Source organism: Macrobrachium rosenbergii, chromosome 45, assembly GCF_040412425.1.
Source record: "Macrobrachium rosenbergii isolate ZJJX-2024 chromosome 45, ASM4041242v1, whole genome shotgun sequence".
Lineage (NCBI taxonomy): Eukaryota > Metazoa > Arthropoda > Malacostraca > Decapoda > Palaemonidae > Macrobrachium > Macrobrachium rosenbergii.
In genome coordinates, this window is record NC_089785.1 from 33,098,442 (window position 1) to 33,123,278 (window position 24,837).

Below are 24,837 nucleotides of genomic sequence, written 5' to 3' on the forward strand. Positions count from 1 at the left end.
ATTATAAATTGATTTACCTATCGAATACTTTTTACAGTCACGCACTGCGCAACTAGGCATCCTGACAATTTGGTGCGAGAGCTTTCTATTGGACCAATATGACCTTGGGACAGAGCAAGGCCGTGAGACAGAGTGATTGGGAGAGAGATGGATGTCTGAAGCCCCACTCATTACAGACTGACCCAAGGTTCAGCCTCGGACGGGCCCAGCAGCCAAAAAGGACTAGACAGTGTATCACAAGAGTTGAAGAGTCACTCGCATCGTGTTGCCAACCGTACGAAATTTACCGGGCGAATCGCAGAGTTTTCGCGGTTGATACTTTAATCTTCGTGTCACTTAAGGGCACAATCTTAGGGTTATATGATGAAAAATAGGATTTTTTTATTGTCTTATGATAAGGAAACACTCTTCTAGAACACATTCCCAGTGTCCGTTGTCATGGTTACGCGGCGTTGCCAGGCGCACAGACCTTTAAGGGGATCGGCCGGCTTCCGACTTTTTTAACGACAGGTTGTTGATATATAGGGGGTTTGTTAAAGGATATTGTGTGGAACTTCTGGGGAAAAAATTTTTGTTCAGTGACCTTAGGTTTTGTGACGCCAGAGCATTTTTCGGCCAAAAATGGCCATTTTCAAAATGCATCTCCTCCTTTGCTTTTTGGTTTTAAGGGATGAGATTTGAACCACGTATAAAACACATATGGGCCTTCGACATAAAGCCGGGGATTTTTGATTTTTCAATTATTTTTCGAGATATGAATTTTTATTTTTATGAAATTTTCCCAGAAAAATTACAGAAAAAAATTGCCAAAAATCAGAAACTCAAAATATTAAAAATCCCCGGCTTTTTTTCTAATCTACCATGTTTCCTCATATTATATATGAAATTTCATTTAGATTGGTCCAATACTAAGGGAGGAGATACATTTTGAATGTGAAAAACGTATGTTTTGAGAAACGGGCCATCAAAGTTTTAGTTACATAAAAAAAGTAAAAGGGACTTCAAAGACTGTGTTACAATTAATTCTATGGTTTTAATTTTTATTTTTGGGTATTAATTAATGCAAAATGATTATAAATAAGAATATTAATTAATTATTTATGTGCCTAAGACACATTCTTATAAATTTTAGGTTCCTGGTCCCCCCCTGTCTGATCTTGCTGCAAGGTATTACTCTAGGGTATTTTTTTTATTAGTGTCTCGAATCCATCCCTTGCCAAATGGATCCTGGGAATTACTTTTCATTCACAATTAGGGATTCGTGATTCAAGTAATTCATCAAGTCTTGCTTCACTTATTATGATCATTTTATTTTCAGGATCGTCTATAATATCAGCCTCCGAGCTACTGCTTTCTTTTTCTAAAATATCTTTGCCCTTTGGTAGTGACGAACAAATAAAGAGGCGTTTAGGGGTGGATGTGGTTGGTCTCTGGTCAGCAGAGATCGCTGCCTGCGCCGTTTGATGGGCGACAGCTCTCTCTCTCCGTCGCTCCATTCCCCTCTATGGCACTAATTTCTTGAACTCTTTCTTCTACTTCTCGCCTGGACTTTTCCACTTGGCTTTTCCGCATTCTAGAAGCATGAAGTGAACTCTTGGCCCTTTTAGGCACGGTGAAAAAACAAAAACGCCGCAGAAAATACAGAGTTCAGTCAAGGCTAGCGAGCATGAACTTGGGAGTTCATACAACTCTCGGCCATAGTCGATGACGTCATTGATGACGTCACTGACGTGTGCGTTGTTCATGGCTAGGAATAACTAAAAAGGTGCCGAGTAGGATATTATTGACATTATACATTTCATTTCAAAGGAAGTTTTCGTAATATATATCGCAAAAACTATACCCGACTAAATCATTTGAGCTACTGGTGTTTTATGGGTATATAGTTATTGTTACATTTTAGGCCATAACTAGAGAAATACGGCAAATTTTAGCATAATATTTCGTGGACGCATTCTTGAACCCTATACGAAGCCATAGAATTTTTTTTCAGCAAATCGAATTTTTTAAAGATTATTGGTTTTTTTAGGCGGCCGATCCCCTTAAATACGTAATACTCATGGATTTAAATGGCCAGCTACAGCTGACTGCCGGTGTAATTTACTACACAATACTTTATTTATCCATATCTCGGCGAAAAATGTAGATATTTTAATTCTGTTTGTTTCTGGTGGAAGTACAAGCTTTTCCCCTTCTCTCTGGTATCAAACAAAAGACTGCGTGAAATGAATAGCTGGGACCGGCGGCGCGGGTGGTAGTGCCAGCAGTCTATGCTTGATACTTACAAAGGAGAGTCGCTCAACTTCGGCGTCAGAAGCTGACTGGGCCAGTGCCACGTGATTTCGGCCCTTAAATTAAATCGGATTTCATAGTGTTTTAGCCTTGGTTTATCATCGCATCTTTCCCCTGATACGGATTTCACTTGTTATTCAAAGGTTTCTCAACGAATGGAACAGGAGACACGAAAGCAATTCCATTAAGGTAAGGACGCGAATATCTATAACTATGACCTGCCGGTCATTAGTCTCTCTCTCTCTCTCTCTCTCTCTCTCTCTGTCGTGTATATATATATATATATATATATATATATATATATTGTTACGTGTGGGAGGTCTTGGTTGATCATGTATTATTCAATTTACGTAATTTTTACGGCCCTGCAAACCAAGATTACACGTAACCTGTCACTTGAAGCCAAAAGTTAACCTCAAAGACAGACGTTAATTAGCCAAAGGTCGCCAGTTAAGGGTTATTAACCTTAACAAAGAATATTTGAGATGAATTTGATTTTAAACGCAACGGTTCTTCCAAACATTCGGACGCGAGGCATACAAAAGCATCGAGATTTAACCTGATTTTTGCTTACCCTAAATCCTAGGTATTTTACTGGAATAATGGGGTTGAAGCTAACAATAAAATAATTTGACTTAATCTAGACTTCGTAAACACATATACCCTAAGTGGTGGCTGAAGGAAGAAAACAAAGAAAAATGTGAAATACAGAAAAGTACTAGTCAATCGACGAAGCTTCAACAAGAATCGGACTTACCGTGAACGCCGATTAAGCTGCGCAAACGAGGACCTCAGGAGTCGTATTCTGGCAGTCTTCCCAATTCACTAATTAAGATAGACGTAGGAGAGAAAGTAATAAAGAATAAAGTTCGGGCACGCACGCAGCGTCACCCTGGTTCAGCGACCGCTGGAATCTCTCTCACTGACTGACCCGACCTCGCTTCGTTCTTCCAGAGGAGGACCTATACCGCCCCGGGCAATCCGACCTTGACAAAGGCATCGTCGAATGCATAGAATAAAGCTTAAGGGCCACCATAACTAGGGGTCATTGAGCGTAAACCCTCTCTGAGGCTTAGGTCCCTAATGCCCTAACATATTTTGTTTACAAACTTTCCAGCCTATGCGGCGCCATTTGTCTAAATGATTGTTATTTTAAATTGCCTACCCTACCGGGCGGGCAGAGATGTTCTCTGTCGAGGTCAATTGGCCTAATATTCCTACACCTAACTACATCGAGGGCGAACAGCAGTAATATTTATAAAAGCTCCCCCTTAAGAGGGCCTTCACTCCTTTTCGGGCGTGAAGGTCTATACTAAGCAAGCTGTTAAGCCTCTCGTAGGTTACTCTCCTTCCCTGAGCAGATTAGTCCTGGTTAGCCTACCTAGCTACAGAACTACCTAACCCTAGATAGGATATGAGCTATATTCACTACTTTACCTAATTCTAATAGTACTGGAAGGTGCTCACGGTTATTATAGGCTACCTCCTACAATCATGATGTGTTTTAGACCTAGCCTAGTGGTACATTCTATGATATTCCCTAGCCTAACCTATCCTAACCCGACCGTAGCACCAACATAAGAGTTAACATTCTAACTAAATTACAACATGGTTTATGTTTAATACAATTAAAATTTACTAGTTAATTCATGAGGGTTGCCTCATATGATAAATGGGTGCCTCACTGAGGTCTTAGGCCATGCGTGTCACGAGCATCGTGGCTCGTTTCACAATAGTTAAGATTACTGAAATAAGTTAGGCTACTTACATGATTACTGCGGCTCGGTGGTAAGTGGAAAGAACAAGGTTACTAAATTGATGTACCGTACTTTAAGGTGGCCTAGGCTAGGTACAAATAAAAGGAAGAGATCACACTGGCTACCTTCTCTGGGCAAGGGGCCAGGATCACTCTTAGATGTTAGGGCACTAGTGCCAGGATGAGCGTATAGCTCGGCAACTACTGGGCTCTCTTCCGCCCCTTCTTCTTCTTCTTCGGTTTCCTCCAAGGCCTATCAGTAGCTGGCCTAGCAGGTGATGAGAGCACCGACTCCGGGGACAGGCCAGAAGGGCTAGCGGGCGCGGCCAGGGGCAACTGCAAAAGCTGCGGGAGGACTCCCTACTCCGGCTGCTGCGACAACCGGAGCGAGAGCGATCTCGACTTCTGCGTCCGAGGATGCCAGTTCCTGTTCTTCCAAGGGAGAGGTACCATTTCGATCCTCCAGGGGTTCATCCCCTGGATTCAAATTTTGCACAGAAGAAGTTTCGGGTGCTGGAGGCTCTCCAGTCGCGATGATCAACTGCATGGGGAATCCTAAATCTCCCGGAGGAGGATTCGCCTCATGATTTAGACCCGGCATAGGGGCCTTTTCCATTGGTAGCTCAACGTCCGTGGCGGACGGAGTCTGGCACTGCTCAGTGCTCGCAAGTGGCACTGGCAGCAGTTGAGGGTCAGGCATGCCTGACAAGGGGTCCGAGGTGCACTACCTCGCGGACGACTTGTGGTTGGCTGCGGCAGAGATTCCTGCCCCAGCGGGAGATCGTAGCCTCTCCTAGAGTTTTGTTCGGGGGCGTCCGCTGGGCGTTGCTTGCTTGGGCAGCCCTCCCAATTTGTGGAGTGGTCTGCCCGCTTGCACGTCCTGCAGCGGTACTGCTCCTCCTGAATCTCTCTTCGCGGAGGGGGAAGACCTCTTGGTGGGCCAGCCCTTCGCGATTGGAGAGGGCTAGGCCTGAAATAGGTTGGGTGGCGCCCCTTCCGCGGACCACTTTGGTGGGCGGAAGGTGGAGGTTTGTCATGGTTGAGAGGTTTAGATGGGGCCTCCGTGGAGGAGGTAACGTGGCTGCGGAGTGGCGTTGGTGACGGGCTTCCGCAGAGAAGATCCCGACCCAACAAGAAGACCACTCCGGGCCGAATTCCACCTACCACGCCAAGGCGGTGGGGTATCGTGCCCCAAGGTGTCATAACCTGGAGTTGGACAGTGGGAACGGTGATGGTGTGGCCCTCTATCCACTTCATTTCCCACCGCGTTTCTTCGTCAACCACAGCACCGGCTGGCACTTGGGCCCTGGCGATCAGGCTAATATCTGCCGCAGTGTCTACTGTGACCGGAAGGGTCATGGGCAGGCTAGTGCTCTGAAGAGGGGCCACCGAGATGTACTGGGTTTCCAGTCTCTCGGGGTAAGGATCCGGTGCGGACCAGCCGCAGAAAATGAAGTGCTGATTAGGTTGACAAATTTGGTGGTGGGGACATGATGTGGACAGGCCGGAGATCCAGCATTGTAGTGGCTAGCAGCCCCACAGGATCTGCACGGGCCTTTTGGATGGGCTCGGTGGCCTGCAGTAACTGTTGGAGGAGAGGGCTGAGCGGATGAATCGGGAGCGGAGTTCTGGCTGGTAGGGTTAGGCTGCTTATTAGTGCCGAGTTTGTATCGGCACTCAGCTTCAGCGTGGCCCCCCTTCTTGCAATAGTTGCACAGGGTCTTGCTAGGCAGTCCATTCTTCGGGCGAGTGGAGTTCGAGAGGTAGGCTGGAGGGATGATTCGCTTCTGAGAGGTGCTATGCGACTGATTGAAGGTTTCCCATGAATCAGCCATGCGACAAGCTTCCATAAGTGTGGAGGGCTGTTTATCGTTAAGATATACTGCAAGGGCCCTGGCACACATTGGAAAAGGTCTTCTAGCATGGTCCGATTGAAGAGATCCTCAAACGTCGTGCAGGCCAAGGAGTCGAACCAGCGCGTGCGGACTGGGTTTTGTGACATGCCCATTCCGTCCAAGACCAGCCGACTTCCTTGGCAAGACCTCGGAACCGTTGTCTCCATTTTTCTGGGGTTATTTCGTAGGCCTTTGTAATGACTCTACGAACTTCCGCCATGTTGCCTCTCTGGCTCTTCTCCAGTGAGCGAAGCGCTGCCTTGGCTTTTCCCTCCATATGCTTGGCTAGTATTAAGGCTCTCTCCGTCTCCGTGGTGCTGTAGTTATCGAAAAGAGCCTCGATCTCCTCCAGCCATGCTTCTGGCTCGTCCTCAGTCCACTTGGGGACTAGGGAATTGATGCTCGAAATTGGAGCGTTTGATGCAGCAGGTGTAGAACTGGAGGCTTGATGGCTAGCCATAGCTTCGGCATTCTCCATTTTCGCTCTCTCAAGCTCGAGCTCCTTCTCCTTTAGGGCTAACTCAGTTTCCTTGCAGGCTAACTCATGCTGTCTCCTTCTTTCTTCTCTTTCTTCTTCATATTGCCTTTGCTCGGCGTCATACACCCTTCGTTCTTCTTCATACTTCCTCTGCTCGGCTTCATACTTCCTCTGCTCGAGTCTTTCTTCCTTCTCCCGCTTGGCCAAGTCGTCCACTTGCTCCTTAACCCAGGTAGTAAGTTCCGAGCCGGTGAGACCTGCCGCCGTCCCCAGCCCCAGGAAAGTTTTATAATGCTCTGCTGCCATGGTTCTGGTGGGGAAGGGCGTCTAACCGGGTCGACGGGCGTACTTGGGCAGCGAGGAAGTGTCTCTTCAAATGACGTGGCACCCTTTCAAAAGGTGGCACTGTAGTTTGGGTGTGCCGTGTACAGGTCACACTGGTGGCACTCAGTATCCCTAGGCACTGGTGCAGGTTAGGTTCCAGAAGAACTTTCTCTTCTGTGTTCCCTTTTGTTTTGTTTTATTTATTTTTCTGGATTCTTGCTTGGTGGCACTTATGGTGCCAATGTGTTCCTAGGGACCCTCTACTGGAGTCCAACTAGGCTATATGGGAGGAAAGGCACTCTACACCCCCTGCAGAGTGCAACAATCGAATGAGAGAGAAAGGGAAGGTAAAAGAGAGAGAGAGAGATAGAGAAGTAAGCTATTCCAGTGATGAGTGCTGCAAATTATTGGCACTGTGGAATAAAGTGAATTTGGGTTTTTTTTTTTTTTTTTTTTCTTAAAGATCCTCGTGAGTGGCTGGTCCCAGTACTGGCAACGGCTGGCCCCTTCTTTTTTCAGAGGGTGAAAACTACTGTTTGCTTCGGTCTGGATAGCAGGCCTCACTCGTGACCGACAGTTTATCACTGTATCGTAAGTACTCTTAACTTGTCCTCATCTATTGTGGGACAGAGGTGTTTCTTTTTTTTTTTTTTTTTTTTTTTTTTTTTTGGCTTATTGTATTCGAATTAATTAGCCTAGTGTCGGCCGTTCTTTCTTTGAAGAGGGTCACGTACACTTAGGTTAGGAATGCTTACTTGAATGACGAGAGAGAGAGAGAGAGAGAGAGAGAGAGAGAGAGAGAGAGAGAGAGAGAGAGAGAGAGAGATTTTCAATCAGCTAATTTCTTGCTGCTTAAGAACATGTAAACAAAGATTTTATACATGCACAATGGCATGGATCTTAATAAAATGATATAGATGCGTCGTCTTGGCTTCCTTAGGGATTACTTTATTATCTTAATTTTCCCGGGAGCCGACGTCACAAAAGTTTATCGTAAAATTGTAAATTTTCTTTATATGATTTTATAGTAGGTATTCGTATAGGAACTTGTTATTACTCCTAACTAAGGCCTAACTTTCCCTGCCTAAATTATCTTTTGGTTTTTTTCCTAGCTAAGATATTAGGAGGTGGGTTCGCTACGAAAAGCAAAAAAAAAAAGAAATGCCCCCCCAGAGTGTCTCGGGCAGAGGTCACAATAACAAGGTCGTTGAGATGGCGGCCAAGGTCCCGTTAGGCCTAAATTTCAAAACAGCCTCGGCCGGCGAAGGAAACCCCAAAATGGCCGTTCTCTCACAAACAGTTCGAACAATTTCAAAACAACCAGCGAACATGGCGGAGGGATCCAAGATGGCGGGTATTTTCTTTTTCAAACAAATTCAAAACAACGCAACAAATGCAGGTATCCAGATTTTACTTTAAATATACCAATCATGCATAGTGTTTTACGTTACGGATGGAAAACTAAATTACCAAACAACTTTGTCTTTGTTATCGTATTCTCACCCGGACATTAAACAAAGAATGAAAAGAGAAATGCTAGCTTGCCTGCGTAAATTTACGTTGTTGAACGGTGCCTTTATTGTAAAATTACTATTTCAGTTCGTTTGCTACTTCACTGACACGGTTTTGAATGATTCCGCTATATGCAAACAATAACGATCGGAATTGCCGACGCGATTAGTATATTACTTTGTGTACATGAACTGGGCTCCGCGATTTCGGCCTTTGAATTCGTTACTTGAACGACTTGACTCAACGATCCGAACACGGTAATGTCCTTGTCTTAGACGTTATAAATTATGACGCTCTGCTCTCGAGTTGCACCCTTTCCTACGCTAATTCTCGCTACACTTGTTATACTATTCTCTTTACTGCTTATTATTATGCCTCGTTCCTTGTTTGGAAGAATGAAATTGAGTTCGATATCTGACTTTTATTTTATTTTATTTTTTTTTTTTTTTGGAATTAATGTAATTTTAATTTCCTTTTCTCCAGATTCTTTCTCTAAAATGTACTTTTAGATTCTACATAAGGTCGCCAATGTTACGTGTGGGAGGTCTTGGTTGATCATGTATTATTCAATTTACGTAATTTTTACGGCCCTGCAAACCAAGATTACACGTAACCTGTCACTTGAAGCCAAAAGTTAACCTCAAAGACAGACGTTAATTAGCCAAAGGTCGCCAGTTAAGGGTTATTAACCTTAACAAAGAATATTTGAGATGAATTTGATTTTAAACGCAACGGTTCTTCCAAACATTCGGACGCGAGGCATACAAAAGCATCGAGATTTAACCTGATTTTGCTTACCCTAAATCCTAGGTATTTTACTGGAATAATGGGGTTGAAGCTAACAATAAAATAATTTGACTTAATCTAGACTTCGTAAACACATATACCCTAAGTGGTGGCTGAAGGAAGAAAACAAAGAAAAATGTGAAATACAGAAAAGTACTAGTCAATCGGGCAAAGCTTCAACAAGAATCGGACTTACCGTGAACGCCGATTCGCTGCGCAAACGAGGGACCTCAGGAGTCGTATTCTGGCAGTCTTCCCAATTCACTAATTAAGATAGACGTAGGAGAGAAAGTAATAAAGAATAAAGTTCGGGCACGCACGCAGCGTCACCCTGGTTCAGCGACCGCTGGAATCTCTCTCACTGACTGACCCCGACCTCGCGTTCTTCCAGAGGAGGACCTATACGCCCGAGCAATCCGGTACCTTGACAAAGGCATCGCCGAATGCATAGAATAAAGCTTAAGGGCCACCATAACTAGGGGTCATTGAGCGTAAACCCTCTCTGAGGCTTAGGTCCCTAATGCCCTAACATATTTTGTTTACAAACTTTCCAGCCTATGCGCGCCATTTGTCTAAGGCGGTGATTGTTATTTTAAATTGCCTACCCTACCGGCGGGCAGAGATGTTCTCTGTCGAGGTCAATTGGCCTAATATTCCTACACCTAACTACATCGAGGGCGAACAGCAGTAATATTTATAAAAAAATATATATATATATATATATATATATATATATATATAAACACCACAGGTGAAAAAAATAAGAATGGGTGTAGGTCCTGACCGGTTTCGACTTGATTTCCAAGCCACTGAAGAAGGAAGGACAGACTTCGTAGTGGAAATCACAAAAAAAATATATATACCACAGAGACAGACAGGACGGACAAGCAAACGAAAACGTTGGATACTACGAACCCAAGCCAGACGGGTGCCAAAAGGGAAGGGGGAATAGTGTTAGTGGTCCCAGTGGCGTTCCTGAGGGGGGGGGAGCCTGTTTGAAGCCGCCCCCCAAAGTGAGGGGGGCCACAAAATGCGATATTTAACCATTGCTGCTATGACAGGACAAGTAAATTTCTGAAATTTTCATTTACAAGTGCCTTTAAAATGATCCTACAATTGCTCATATTCTAAAAAATTTCCACCCCGAACCCCCCAGCTGCTTTGGCTCGCCCCCCCACCCCATAAGAGGGGCCCCAAATGGGAAAGTCCCCCCCGGGCCCCAAAATGTCTAGGAACGCCCCTGAGTGGCCCTGTGCTATGTTTGCAAACATAATAATCCTTTTTTCCTTACATATCTACAGCCTCCCTTAAAATTTAAACGTTTTAGAAGTTTCTTTTGAAATTACAGGGCCAAGTTTATACGTGCCTTGACTGATATTCATGTTGTGGCCATAACTTTCAATGATATCTCACAACTTTCAGTGATATTCCTCTCCCGTGCAGTATCAGATGAAGCCTTCTCTTTTGCTCCCGCCCGCCTGAATGTATGTATGGCTGTTTTCACTAACATGAACCAAAAAGCAATGTTCACCTGCGCAAGTCTTACTTACACATTTTGTATGCTGTCCCGGTGATTTAGCAGTTTGACCATTGTAAGAGTTGTCTCAGCACTTGCATGGAATTTATTGTACTCCCCTTTGATATTGTCGGAAGTTCTTTATAAGTACGTTTCACTATTTTCATTATTCGTCAATGCCACATAACTCCAGATTTCTTAAGAAGATGGAGGATGTCTTTCATATCATCATGTGGTAATAAAAGCAGATTTTGTTCCGATGGAAACACGTGACCGGTGTCGCTTCATAAGTTGCCAAACGCAATATGAAGTTGTGACCAACACTTTTGAAGAGAGCTCTGCATTCTCGTTATTTTGAACCCCATAAATACTATGCGCAAAGGACGAATAACTTAGATAGTGAATTTCATTGGAAAAACTCAGTTTTACGCCTCGCCTAAATTTTCTGAGTTTCCCCTGACTTCTTTCGTCGCATAGTTCTGGGGTCAGGGTATCGGTACCCTGACTCCACAACTATTGTTTCGGAGCAAAACCGCCATTAAATTAGTTGAAAACTCGTGAAAATATGCCAGAAAAATCGTTCTGTTATCCAATGGGGATGTTTTTTATCTAGAACCTGTGCTGTCAGATGGAGTACCCACTGTATGCCAGACAGCTGGGGAAGACACAACTGCTGAGGCAGGCAAAGAAATGCTCAAGTCCATCTTGATTTAGTCTGTATGTTATTGTGTACGATATATCGAATTTGTCTTTTACAGTTTGTAGCATTTGGGCAAAGACTGGGGAAATTATTGCAGCAGTCCCTTTTGAAATGGGTCAAGACCTTTGCTTCCCAGAACCTTCATTGATTTTGTCATTTCTGCCAAGTTGAAGAATTTCGTCTGGGTTCGACATGTTCATCCCAGGTGCATTCATGAATATTTTTAGCCTTATGGCTCTCGTTTCCACGTGTTCTGGAAAATTGTGAAATGAACCCCTTCTTCCGTGTTCTCTTTATTAGAACATGTAAACACAATAATGAAGCATTTTATGTAAAGGTACAACTACTGTAATCAATAAATTGAATCCATTTTTAAGGGCTCTGGCCGTTTAATTAAACAGTTGACCACTCAAGTGCTCCTCCCTACCATATCACTACGGTTTAGTCAAGACACACAAAATCAATAACCCTATCAGACCAGTCACTGGTTCAGCAGGCTCAGTTTCGTATAATTTATCTAAATGGCTTGTAAAAATTCTTACGCCATTGGTAGGAAACATTTCTAATACGCATATAAAAATTAATGTCGACTTTATAGACAAATTAAATAGTTTGAATCTGAAATTTGATTTTACTCTGGTTAGTTTTGATGTTGTCTCTTTATTTACAAAAGTGCCTGTAGATGATTTACTGGAATTTTTAGAAGAAGAATTAGAAAGTTATGACATTCCCTTTACTGTAGCAAACATCACAAATCTTATAAGGTTATGCATCAAAGATAGTAAATTTTGTTTCAATGGGGAATTTTTTGTACAAAAGTTTGGTATGGCTATATCCTGTCCTTAGCAATATTTACATGGAATTTTTTGAGACAAAATTCTTACCAAGAATTTTGCCCCGAAAAGTTATATGGTTTAGGTATGTGGATGACATTTTTTGTATCTGGCCAGTTCACGAAAATCTCCAGGAATTTCTCGTTAAGCTAAATAATTTAGTCCCTTCTATAAAATTTACCATAGAGGAAGAAAGAAATTTTGAATTTTCTTGATGTAACTGTCTATAGACATGATAGAAATTTCACCTTTTCAATCTTTCGAAAATCAACTAACATAGCCTCTTTTGTTCATTATTATTCCAGTCACCATGAAAATGTTAAATTATCTGTCTTTTCTGAAATGTTCTTAACGGCTTTACGTGTTTATAGCCCACAGTTCATTGATGCTGAGATCAAAACTATTTATGATATTGCTTTGAAACTTAAATACCCAAGGACCTTTGTAGATGTAGCCTGGAAAAGAGCCAGGAAAAAATTTTATTTAACTAATAACAAACTTGAATTCAGCAAGCATAATATTCTCAAATTACCGTATGATGAAAGGTTTTTACAAATTCCTAGAATTTTAAAGCTTTTCAACATAAATGTTGTTTTCATTAATTTTAATGTTAAGAGTTTAGTGATAAAAATTCTCCTAAAGATATTTCTGGCTGCATTTATGAAATTCCTTGTAAAAAATGTGATAAAATATATTATGGACAAACTGGAAAATCTCTTTCACAACGAATCAAACAACACCAATATTCTGTGAGAACTGGTCAAATATCGAATGCATTATTCGTACATGTGAGAGATTTAGATAATCCTATTAACTGGAGTAAAGCAAGACCTTTAATCCCGTGGAATGACACAGTTAGAAGGAATATCATCGAATCTTGTTTTATCAAGTCAAATAATGAAAGTGTCCTAAATTTAAGTCTTGGTTTGTTTAAACTTGATGCCTTCATAATTAAAAAAGTTGTTGATAAATATATGCAAAATTAATATTCATTTTTACACATGTTTCTGCACTGGATTTGGTTTGTGACCGCTCAATTAACCATCTGGTATTCAAGGTTATACATGTTTTTAGATTTTGTAAGCCTAAACTTTAGTGTTTCTTGTTGTATGGTCTTGGGTTCAGTTTGTGACAGCTCGATCCCGGATTATCCTGGATTATCTTTCTGTTTATTACCCTTTGACAACTGACCATCTGGTATTCTTGTTCTTTTTGTTTACTTTGTAACCTTCATTATATCTGTGTCTCATTCGTGCCCCGACGATGCGTTAATAAACGTGAAAGCGCTTGGTACTGAACTTCTGCCTGTCATTTTCCTGTGGGATTCGCTTATGAATTGAATAGTATGCAATGTCTCTCAAACCTTTTCCACCTCCGGGCGCACCTATGACAAACGAAAATTTTGGGGCGCGTCTTTGACCTGAATATGGGAAAATAGGTCATGCAATTTGAAAAGAGGAAAATGATAAAGAAGTATCCTGATGAGAAACGTGCTTGATGAGATTTTGCACTTTTCTGAATGTTTGGCCTCCTTGTCTATAAAAGTGAATGTTTGTGTGTTTGTGTGCTATAACAAATCCGAACCGCTTGCCCGCTCTAGACAAAATTTGGCATGTGGCCATCATTTGACCTAACTTAGACAATGGGGTAGGTTTCAAACCTCTACCACCACCCCTTTCCCCTTCCCTTTTTAACTTATGTGGTAACCGCACTGCCCCTTGAATATTGTGATTTCTACCACTAGCACTATTGAATGTTGTCGCCCTTCCCCCTGTGACACCTGTCAGTGGTGGATTCGTAGCCTCAAATGGTTTTGCATGTTTGTCCATATGTCTCTGTAGCACATTGTTTTCTGCTATGTGTCAGTCCTTCATCAATGGCTTGGAAATAAAAGCTGGTCAGGACCTATGCCCAGCCTCTAATGTTTTCATCTGTGGTGATGTCTGATGAACGAATCACATGTTAATGTGCTCATAATCATACATATACATACATACAAAATAAGAACACGTGTCTGAGGCTAAACCTGTCGAATGTCAGCTAACTTGACACTGGAAAATCGCGTCTGTCAATTTAGCTCCTTTAAGTAAGTAAACTTTTTTTCTCTTTATTTTCAGGTCCTGGCAGAAGCCCCTGGACTGTTGGATTCGGCGACTGCACTTCTGCTGTTTCTATCAAACCTTCAGTAAAATGAAGAATAACGTTTCCTCTCCCCATTTGCCTATACATTCAGGAAATTTGCGGGGAACCTTGGTGACTCGCCATATGGTCCCAAATGAGCAGCACTGGCTGAGAAAAGCTTGTGAAAAATGGTGGAAACGCATTGCTATTCTCTTCATAACATTTTTTTTTATAATGATAGTATCAGTATTTTTAGTTGGTCATCTATCTGGTGAGCAAACTCAACAAGCTGACCAAGCCCCGTCAGATGACACCACCACCTGCCCAGAATCGACGACTACGACACCGCCGTCTAACACTGGCACTCACCGAGGAAACACACCTGCCATTAAAGACAATGAACACAGTATTACTTTTTGGGAAAACGTCATGCTTTTTCCAGATGCCAGTGTGTGTGATAAGCCAGTCATACTGATGATCAACAATGCCCCCAGCAAGAAAGACACTGGCCTTGGCAATTCTTTTAAAATCAGTCTGCGTGGTTTAGATGCCGACCAAGTGAACAGAAACGTTTCAGTCAGATTTCAGATTCATTCACAGCCTCACAGTGAAGATCATATCGTCTGGAAGGCGGATGGACACATTGAATTTAGTTACAGCATGGAATGGCTAGGCGTGACTTGTCGACCTCAGTCAGACGAAGGCATCTATACGGTGGAACTTGGCAGAGTTTTGGTCGGTCACATTTCGTGTGTCTTGAAAGTGAAATTATTACTTTCTGGTCGTTTATATGAGTGTACCAACTAGCAACTTGAATGTTAGAATTTACTGGTCTGTCAGTGTAATGGGAAAAATATTCCTTTAATTATTATTGATTTATTTAGGAATTGATTCATCATCCTCCTCCAATAGTTATTAGTGCTATTGAGATTATATGTAATATTGTATATTATATATACAGATACTGTTACCTTTATAATAAAAGATAAAAAAGGAAGGTAATTACCATTCCCATTTTGTTTATTTTTAGTTTCTTTTTAAATTAATTACCTTTTATCATTAGTCGAGTCAGTGTTCTATTATTTAATGTTTGTATGTTTCAACCTGCTGATGAGGCTTGGCCTCGAAACGTTGCCAGTAATTAGATGAAATGCTGCAAGACGTCTCCTTCTGATGCCCTTTCCTGTATATTCTGCCAATGGCCGGTGTTCTGGAAGTAATATATACAGTATATGTATATATATATATATATATATATATATATATATATATATATATATATATATATATATATATATATATATATATATATATATATATATAGAGAGAGAGAGAGAGAGAGAGAGCAGAAGGTGGGTAGGTGGTAAATTATACATTTTGATTTTTGTGTGGGCAGAGTAACAGCTATTATTCCAAATATTTTGAAGCATTCCCATTGCCTGATGAGCCTTTTCTAATCTTTCCATAAATTATGTACTCAGAGAACCGTCCTTATCTAAATAAGTACCTAAATATTGAAACTTATCCACTTGCTTTACAACCAAACCTTCAATTAGACAGTCCTGTGCATTTTCAATATTCACATTCATGGTTTCAGTTTTTCCACTATTAATAACCAAGCCAACGTTTCGACCTTCACTCACTATACAACCCAACACTCGCAGATCAAATCTATATCATCAGCATAATCTAAGTCCAGAAGTTAACCATTTTCTCGCCAGAGTATACCTGCAACCGTTTCTCTTTTAACCCTTCTCGTAACGTAATCCACGACCAATACAAAACAACAGAGGAGACAGAATGCCACCTTGAATCACGTCAGGCTTAACTTCAGACGGATCACAAACAACCATCAACGTCGCTTTACAAGATGTGCCCTCTTGCACGTTCATAATAACCCTCACAAACTTTTCTGGTATTCCATAATGCCTCATTATTTTTCCCATAGTGCGTCTCGAAATACCATTAAAGGTCTTTTTGAAATCAATAAAACAAAGACTTAACGGAGTTTTCATTTCATTACCTTGCTGCGATAAATGCCGAAATGAAGATCTGATCGCTGCAACCCGCCCCTTTCTAAAACCGGCCTGTTCATCCCTCAGAGTACCATCAACCACGGGCTCCAGTCTAATGTTCAACACTACTGAAAAATTTCAAGGCTACAGGTGACAAAGCGATTCCCCTCCAATCACCACACCTACTCGATTCTCCTCTCTTTGGAACTTTAATGATCACACCATTCCTCCAACCTGATGGTATTATCCCCGTCACCCACATCTCATTGAATAATATCTTTAAGACAAATACTAATCTATCTTCCTCCACTTTAAACATTTCCGGGAATCAACCATCCTCTCCAGGTCCCTTATAATTCTTTCATTGTTTTGTTGCCTTAACTTCTTTTAGCCTGATCTCACCTTCATCAGTATTTAAATCTTCCCGAAGTTCCTAAAAATTTCATTAAAAGCGAAGTGGGCGAAGGACAGGTGTAAGGTGTCAAAGAAACGAGCAGGTAAAGGTTACTGCTACTTTATTACAGATCCAGGCAGCTTATATTGCGGCCGACTGACGCCGGGCCGTGAGAGACAATGGAATTGACTGTGACCTGAGGTCGAAACAATAAACAATAATATGCAGTGAACGAGTACAAATTACAATACAAAACATACAGAGCTACAATATAGATACAGTCTTGATGCCTGTGAATGAAGAAACATGTGATACACAATGTGTGACATTCGTATAAATACCATAAAGTAAAAATGATTAAAATGCGTGACCTGGCACGTTTTAGGCGTGACTAATTGAGCTTGAAGAAAACGGGAAGTCACCAAAGAAAACAAGCTCAGCGGAGACTTAATTAATGGCGCCGCCGAAACACTATCCTGGCGCCGAATTGGTGACTTTGACGGGCTGCTCTACGTCCTCTTCAGGCTGGACGGAGCTGACCGGCTGTGTGGCCGGTTTTAGCCGCTGTGAAGCCTTGACGGAGTCTGTGAGGTGTTGTGCCGCCTCTGATGAGGTCCTCGACAGGCATGGTGTAGGGGTGAGCGATCTGGTTGCGTACTTCCGGGAGGAGTTGGCGAAGGAAGATTTCCCGTATGAAGCTTATCTCCTGCCGCTTGTTTGTGCCACCCAAGACTGGTATTGACAGGAGATCTACGACCATGCCCCAAGCGTCTCTTGGATTGAGGTCGTGGCGTGGATTATTGGCAAGGTCGATAGCACGGGCGGCCCGCTCGGCGATGGGCAGGGCAAGCTTCGAGGAGGAACTTTTTGTGGTGCTGTATGTGAGGGTGTGTTTTCGGGTACTCGCGAGATGAGTTTGTTGTACACGTCCTCCGGAAGGGCGTTGAGCACTGTGTCGGCCTGTAGGATTTCGGGTCCGTGAGGTCCGCGATTCTGAAGTGGCTCTCCACCCTGCGCAGCCACATCGATGGGTTCCCCTGCGTAAACGGCGGCAGCTTTACGGTGAGGGCGGCCCGCGATTGTGTTGCCCGGCCGTCGTGTGTTCGGGCGCTGGTGTGAGTTGCGGGAGGGCCTCGGCGGGGCGGGCGCGGCTGTGATGGGAGGTAGGTAAACCTCGGAGTCCGCGGGGTCCGCGTTTAACTGCATGAAGGAGGGGATATCCGCGTCCATGCTCGCTCCTGACCCCTTACTGCAGTGGGGTACTCGCGTCAGTACGCACTTTCGCGCGCCCGTGTGGTTCCGCTTAGTGACGCTGGTGGGGTACGCCGGCGAGTCAGCACGCTCAAACGCTGGTTACAGCGCCGTGTTTAGGCCGCTAAGAGCGTTTTGGAGAAATCCTGGAGCCAAGACTGAGTCGCCGTGTGAGTCCGCTAATGGCTCCGGGATACCCGGGGTCACCACTGTAAGGTGTCAAAGAAACGAGCAGGTAAAGGTTACTGCTACTTCATTACAGATCCAGGCAGCTTATATTGCGGCCGACTGACGCCGGGCCGTGAGAGACAATGGAATTGACTGTGACCTGAGGTCGAAACAATAAACAATAATATGCAGTGAACGAGTACAAATTACAATACAAAACATACAGAGCTACAATATAGATACAGTCTTGATGCCTGTGAATGAAGAAACATGTGATACACAATGTGTGACATTCGTATAAATACCATAAAGTAAAAATGATTAAAATGCGTGACCTGGCACGTTTTAGGCGTGACTAATTGAGCTTGAAGAAAACGGGAAGTCACCAAAGAAAACAAGCTCAGCGGAGACTTAATTAATGGCGCCGCCGAAACACTATCCTGGCGCCGAATTGGTGACTTTACACAGGCATGTCGAAATCAGATGGCTTTATTATTGTGATTGCCGAAGTTTCTGAGACACAACTGTCCCACTTTCAAAGCTAAAAAGAAATTTAAAGACATTAAAATAACTCATACACACACACACACACACACACAAATTAACGCTTCTTGTATTAAAAATATAAGTATAACAAGATGTAAAAAGATAAGGTGAATCACCGTGAGTACAGGTGCCGGGAGGCTGGCTGTGCTCAGTGACGTCACATGACTAGCTTGAGGGCGGCAAGATCTTGGCGTGCGGAGCGTTCACACGACTTCCTGGGTCTCTTAAAGTTCATAGCATTATTTATGTTAATATCATAATTATTTCTTCAAAAACTTACATATAAAATACAAAGTGAACATTGGACATGAACACCCAAGGAAAGGGCACATAAGAAAATTATACAAACTCCAATTGTATTTCATCTAACACTCCCTTATCACTGCCTTAATTCTCTCAAATGTTTATCAAAAATTACTGAACTATTAAAAAAATTTATTACCGTTTGTTTTCTTTTTGAATGCAATATTTTTATTCTAAAATAATTTCTGCATCTGAAAAATTACTGGTTATATCCTCCGGAACATCAGCATTTTTGCCCTTGAAATTATAGAGAAGACTAATACTGAACTACCATGACCCCCGGCTTCAGCGTTCTCTCCGTGGAAGGCTTTGAGTGACTCTTTCATTTATTTATTTATTTATTCAGCAGGTGGAATCTATTCATATGGAACAAGCCCACCAAAGGGGCCACGGGCCACTGACTTGAAATACAAGCTTCCAAAGAATATGCTGGTTTCAACCTCCCACCACAGACCCCACACAGCAGCATTAACTGATCATGATACAGAGCCAGTGATTTTTCATCGCCCGGGGGGAGGCGCGAACTCATGACATCTCAGAGACATTCAAGACACTAACCACTATACCAGCATACGTTGGAGATCTTTTTGAAATTGTACAGAAGGTCTATATAATATTTTTCTCTTTGCATATGAGATCCAATCCTCACTTGCCCCATCTATATCACCTGAACCTGAAGATGGACACTTATTCCTAAACTTATGTGCTGTGAATCACCCAAATAACTTAAAGACTCGTTTTCTATCACACATTCTGGTCCTATCTCCATTGAACTTCCTATGACATCCTCCTCATTCTCAATCTCATCGGTTACAGGTAGGAGGAGTTTCACGAGAATTGCAGAAAGGATATACAGTATATATATATATATATATATATATATATATATATATATATATATATATATATATATATATATATATATATATATATATATATATAAAGATAAAATCCACGAAGGAAAGGGAAACACTGGAGTGCTGCGAGGCCTTTCGACTGTCTGTCGTCCTTTACTTAGCAGACTAAAGAAATATAAAAGTAAGGTTACAAAGAAAGCTCATATAAATGACAGACGGGAATTACAAAGGAAAAATTATGTACCTGGAATCCAACACAATTGAAGAATTAGTAGAACTGGCAAAACACGGTTAAATATTTAAGAGGTTTTACAAAGGATTAGGATCACCCGCTCAGGAGCAGGGACAGGACAATTAAAAGGTCACACAAGTGGGTGACTGACCACCAAAAAATACTGGTACAACAAAATAATTCTATTTTTTGTAAACAATGACAATTTTTGCAAGATGAACATTTCTACAAATAAACAATTATATTAAATATATGAATACATAGAAAATATAAATAAGGTAACTAATTTGCAATTAAGTCAGTGATTTTATCTTTTAGGTCATTCTTGAACATTTTTCTAATACAGGGGTCCAGATAATACATGCCAGGGCTAAGGTTATAATTACAGCTGGAAGTAAGCTGGGTAATAGCGGACTGACTCCAAAAGATTTCTTGAAGAGAAATCTTTCGATCTGGCAATCACTGAACTTTCAGTCCAATTTATCCTGTGAGAGTTTTCACTTAAATGAATGAATATAGCATTGGATGTTTGTCCAGTTTTGACTGAATACTTATGTTGCTTAATACGTACATCTAAATCCTTCCTAGATTGGCCAATATGAAAACAGGGCCAGTCATAAAAAATTTCATCAGCACAGTGAAAAAAATCCTTAAAGATAAAAAAGAACTAATAGGTCGGTTGCCAGTAAAATTTCCCTCGTTACCTTACTTGTATGGATTAGTAAAAACACAAAGAAAATTATCCTATGCGGCCTATTATCAGTACTGTTGGCTCAGTATCATATAAACTTTCGAAATATATTACCAAGCTCTTGTCCCCGTTACTTGGAGCTATCTCCGATTCTCACGTACGTAATTGTCTAGATTTAGTTGATAAGTTAAACAAAACCACTTTTTGCCCATTGATAGACTCGTTTGTTTTGATGTTTGTTCTCTTTTTGCTAAAGTCCCTATAGAATCTATTTTAGAGTATCTTAGTAACGAACTAATTCATCATAAATTACCTCTACCTGTAAGTCATATTATTAGGTTGTGCGTTTGTGATTGTAAGTTTATATTCAATGGTGAATTTTACCAACAAATATTTGGTATGGCAATGAGCAACCCCTTATCCCCACTCCTCTCAAACTTGTAAATGGAATTCTTTGAAAAACGATTTTTACCTAATATAATTTATACTCCCTTAAAGTGGTGTAGATATGCTGACGATATTTCAGCTGTTTTGCCTGCTGGTATTGATGTAAATGATTTATTCTCTAATTTGAATAACCAGGTACCATCCATCTTGAGGGTATCGCTTTGAGGTAAGCTACTCACTCTCCACGTCGTCACCTCCGCAGCCAAATCGTTCATTTTAAAGTCAAGGGCCGGTTCCCTTAGTATGCTAAATTAATCCCTTCACATTTTTGCCATCCAGGGCTCGATACAGTTGGTGTTCATTTAAAGTGTAGCCTGATTGTTCGGAAATAAGTTTTGTGCAAAATTGTAGCTTTTAGAGGCATGTATTTTCGAGTTTTATGGGGTTTTGTATAGCTTTCAGCAATTTTTCTTGTACCCGACAGCGTGGTCCTTGTGTGTTAATGTATGTTAAATTTCATTGAGAAAGGAATTAACGAACGAAGAAATGAGCACGAGTTTCCTTTCTCCAAAGGATTTAGTATTTTTGTAGCCGGAGACAATGTCTCAAACTCAGGGGCTCATGGCCAAAACTTACAAGTACTAAACACGGCGAAACAGTGTAGAAATGCGACCAGATTTTTTTCTGCAAAAAGCGGGACATTAATATATATATATATATATATATATATATATATATATATATATATATATATATATATATATATATATATATATATATATATATATATATATATATATATATATAAAATGTAACGATCTCCTATGAGTTATAGTCTAGGAGTAGGTGAGGAGTCATTACACAAACACACACCGACACTTGGAAATATTAAACCAGAACAATAAGGAACGTAAATGAAATATGAGGAAATAATCAGGACTTATAATTACACAAATAACACCTGTTCCCACTAATCAAACACAGCACAACTCTTACATAAATAAAATAGAATCCTTAACTTACGAATACATCACAATTGCAAATACTTCACAAACACTCTTCACGTATGTAGAACAAAATAAAGGTACCACCAAGGAGCAGTTCAAGAGAAGTTAAAGGTCCCGCCAAGGTCTATTAATCTATAGACCTTGGGTCCCGCAGTCTGAAAGCGAAGAAGACCAGTCACGGAGCCAAGGAAGTAAACAGAAAACGAGAAGAAGCAAGGAGTCTCGAGAGAAGGAAAGGAAGGGTGGTAGCGTACATAAACAAGGATTCTTAAACTTATATGATTAACGCATATCATATCAGTAAATACAAATATGGGTCTTGGCAATATATATATATACTGTATATATATTTATATCAGAGAATCCAAGAATCATTCCAAAACATTTTTCTACTTACCTTTCATATTCATACTTTTCACTGGATGAAATCTTTAATAATTCTGGAGTTGATTTCAGCACACCGTAGAAGTCCATACATGTATGCTTGAAAATAATCTTAGTTATCAACAATGCTTTAAGAGTTGGGACTTTCAGTTGAGTTTGTTAAGATGTCCATATCTTATTCATGTGAGGGAATGCACGTTCAGTAGAAGCATTTGCTCTAGGAAGGCAGAGTGCAAACTGAACCAGTCCTGACAGGTGTTGGTGACTGACATCTCTGGCCTTACAGTGAGTGAAAATTTGCATCCACCGCTGGTCTGTTAATAGATAGGTTTGACTCATTCCACTCGTCTACTTTGTCAGCGATGTACTTGGCAAAACAAGTGAACTCATCAAATGAGCTCGAGTCAAATCTGATGTCAAACATTTGTTTTTCAACAGCAAAATCCAGTGTTTTCTCAACGTCTGACCAGTTTGGAACTTGTTTCAATGAAACCCACTGCATGCACTCAAGGTTAAGTAGGTTAGTTGACCAGTGATCCTTGTACTTGACACATGTGTCGTAAAACTCAACTACAGTACTATGTTCCTTATAGCTGTAGGCTCAGCCAGGCCCTCATGCTCAAGTGTGGCTACTAGTCAGTCTTCTGACCGAGTGTGGCAGGAACACATTATCTTTTTTTGAATGCAGAGTTTCCTTCAAGTTAGATACAGCACTAAACACTTCCACAGCAGAAATGCTTTCCCATTCAATCTTTAGAACCACTTGGTGAAATGTAGCTGATTTCTGCATGTGGATTCTCAAAAAACTTTTTCAGCAACACTGGACATTTACTTTGACTTTGAAAGTATGATCTTAAACCTGGAAACAGCTTTATTATTATTTCAACTGCGGGCATTAATGCCAGCCATGTGGTTTTGCTGTACCCCAGCAACTGCTTGTATTCTATTTCCACAAAGTCACAGAACCCTTTCAGCTCTTCTACTGGAACGCGTAGATGTAGAAATATAAGTTCGCTGCCAATGTAGTCATTCAGTTTCCTGAAGATATTATTCGCCCCTTTTCTTGCTGGGCCCCCAAAATTACAGTTAGTATTATCACCACAAAAAGCAACGAATTTTCTGCTCAACTCGTGTTTCTCAATTATCTGTGCTAAACACACACACACATGAATATATACACGCATACATACTTATATTCATGCTTATGTAAATACATACAAAACTGCATTCTTGAATACGTACATACATACAAAAATGCACTCATGCTAACATACCATACATTATATACATACATAAATACTGTCATGCATGCAACCATTCATACATACGAGTGACAAACATACATGCTTACGTACCTACATACAGGCACCTATAAATGCATTCATCCATACTGGCGTACACGTACATACATACTGGATATGTTTCCATAAATGCATAGAAATGGACAGGTAGATAGACAAAGACAAACATACATAAATTCATGTAAGTACATATTTGGTTAATGCACAGACTTGTGCACCCACCTACACATACTGTCACAGAGGGGTCAGTTTCCGGACAGGCAGCAGACTCACGAACCCAGAGCATCCTCATATAAGAACTCATGCTAAAAGTTGCAAAACATACATTGAAAATAAAGATTTTAAAATCATCGGACAAACACCCAAAACTCAGGAATTGCCCATTTTAGAGTCCTTATTGATCAAACAACTGGTTCCCCCATTAAACAGGCAGTCAACAGCCACTCCCCTTTTCTCGTCTTCATTAAGGTGTCTCTTCCTCTATTTTATTTGTTAGTTTCCTTCCATTTATGTTTCTTTTACTCTGGTGGAAGGTTGGTCCTATAGTTTGTATATTTTAATATATCTTGTTTTAAATGTATAATTTTATGTGTAAAAAATTTTCAGTTTGAGTTTTATGTTATGTTTTTTTTTCCATTTTAGAGCCCTTGAAGATGTAATTATAATATGAGAATTACGAAACGTCGGGAAATAAATATGTACAAGAAGAGCAATTCTTAATTGTCCATCAGCATACGTGTTGTATATATATATATATATATATATATATATATATATATATATATATATATATATATATATATATATATAAACATACTACCATCGTACCTTCGGTGACTTTCTTCTCGGCACTTTATTCTGCCGACATCAGCAGCTGCACTTTATACACTTTACAGTCTACAATATTCTTTTAATTCACTTCAATGGGTATCGTAGCAGTCGAAGAAGACGATAGAAGTTACCAGCTAGTGAAATGGCAAATTTAAACAAAATATCAGTGCTATTCCATTAAAATGGGGACAGTTTTGTTTCTGTAGCACAAAAAAGCGGAACATAGGTCACCAAAGAAAAAAAAAAAAAAGCGCCGC

The 24,837-nt window shown here is 41.0% G+C and overlaps 1 long non-coding RNA gene across 1 annotated transcript; it reads left to right on the top strand.

The window, feature by feature from the left end:
• Positions 1-2,248: 2,248 nt before the first annotated feature.
• Positions 2,249-15,236, top strand: LOC136829695 (uncharacterized). The gene is made up of 2 exons (XR_010850450.1): positions 2,249-2,481; positions 14,210-15,236. It is a non-coding gene; the product is annotated as an uncharacterized lncRNA (long non-coding RNA).
• Positions 15,237-24,837: the final 9,601 nt, after the last annotated feature.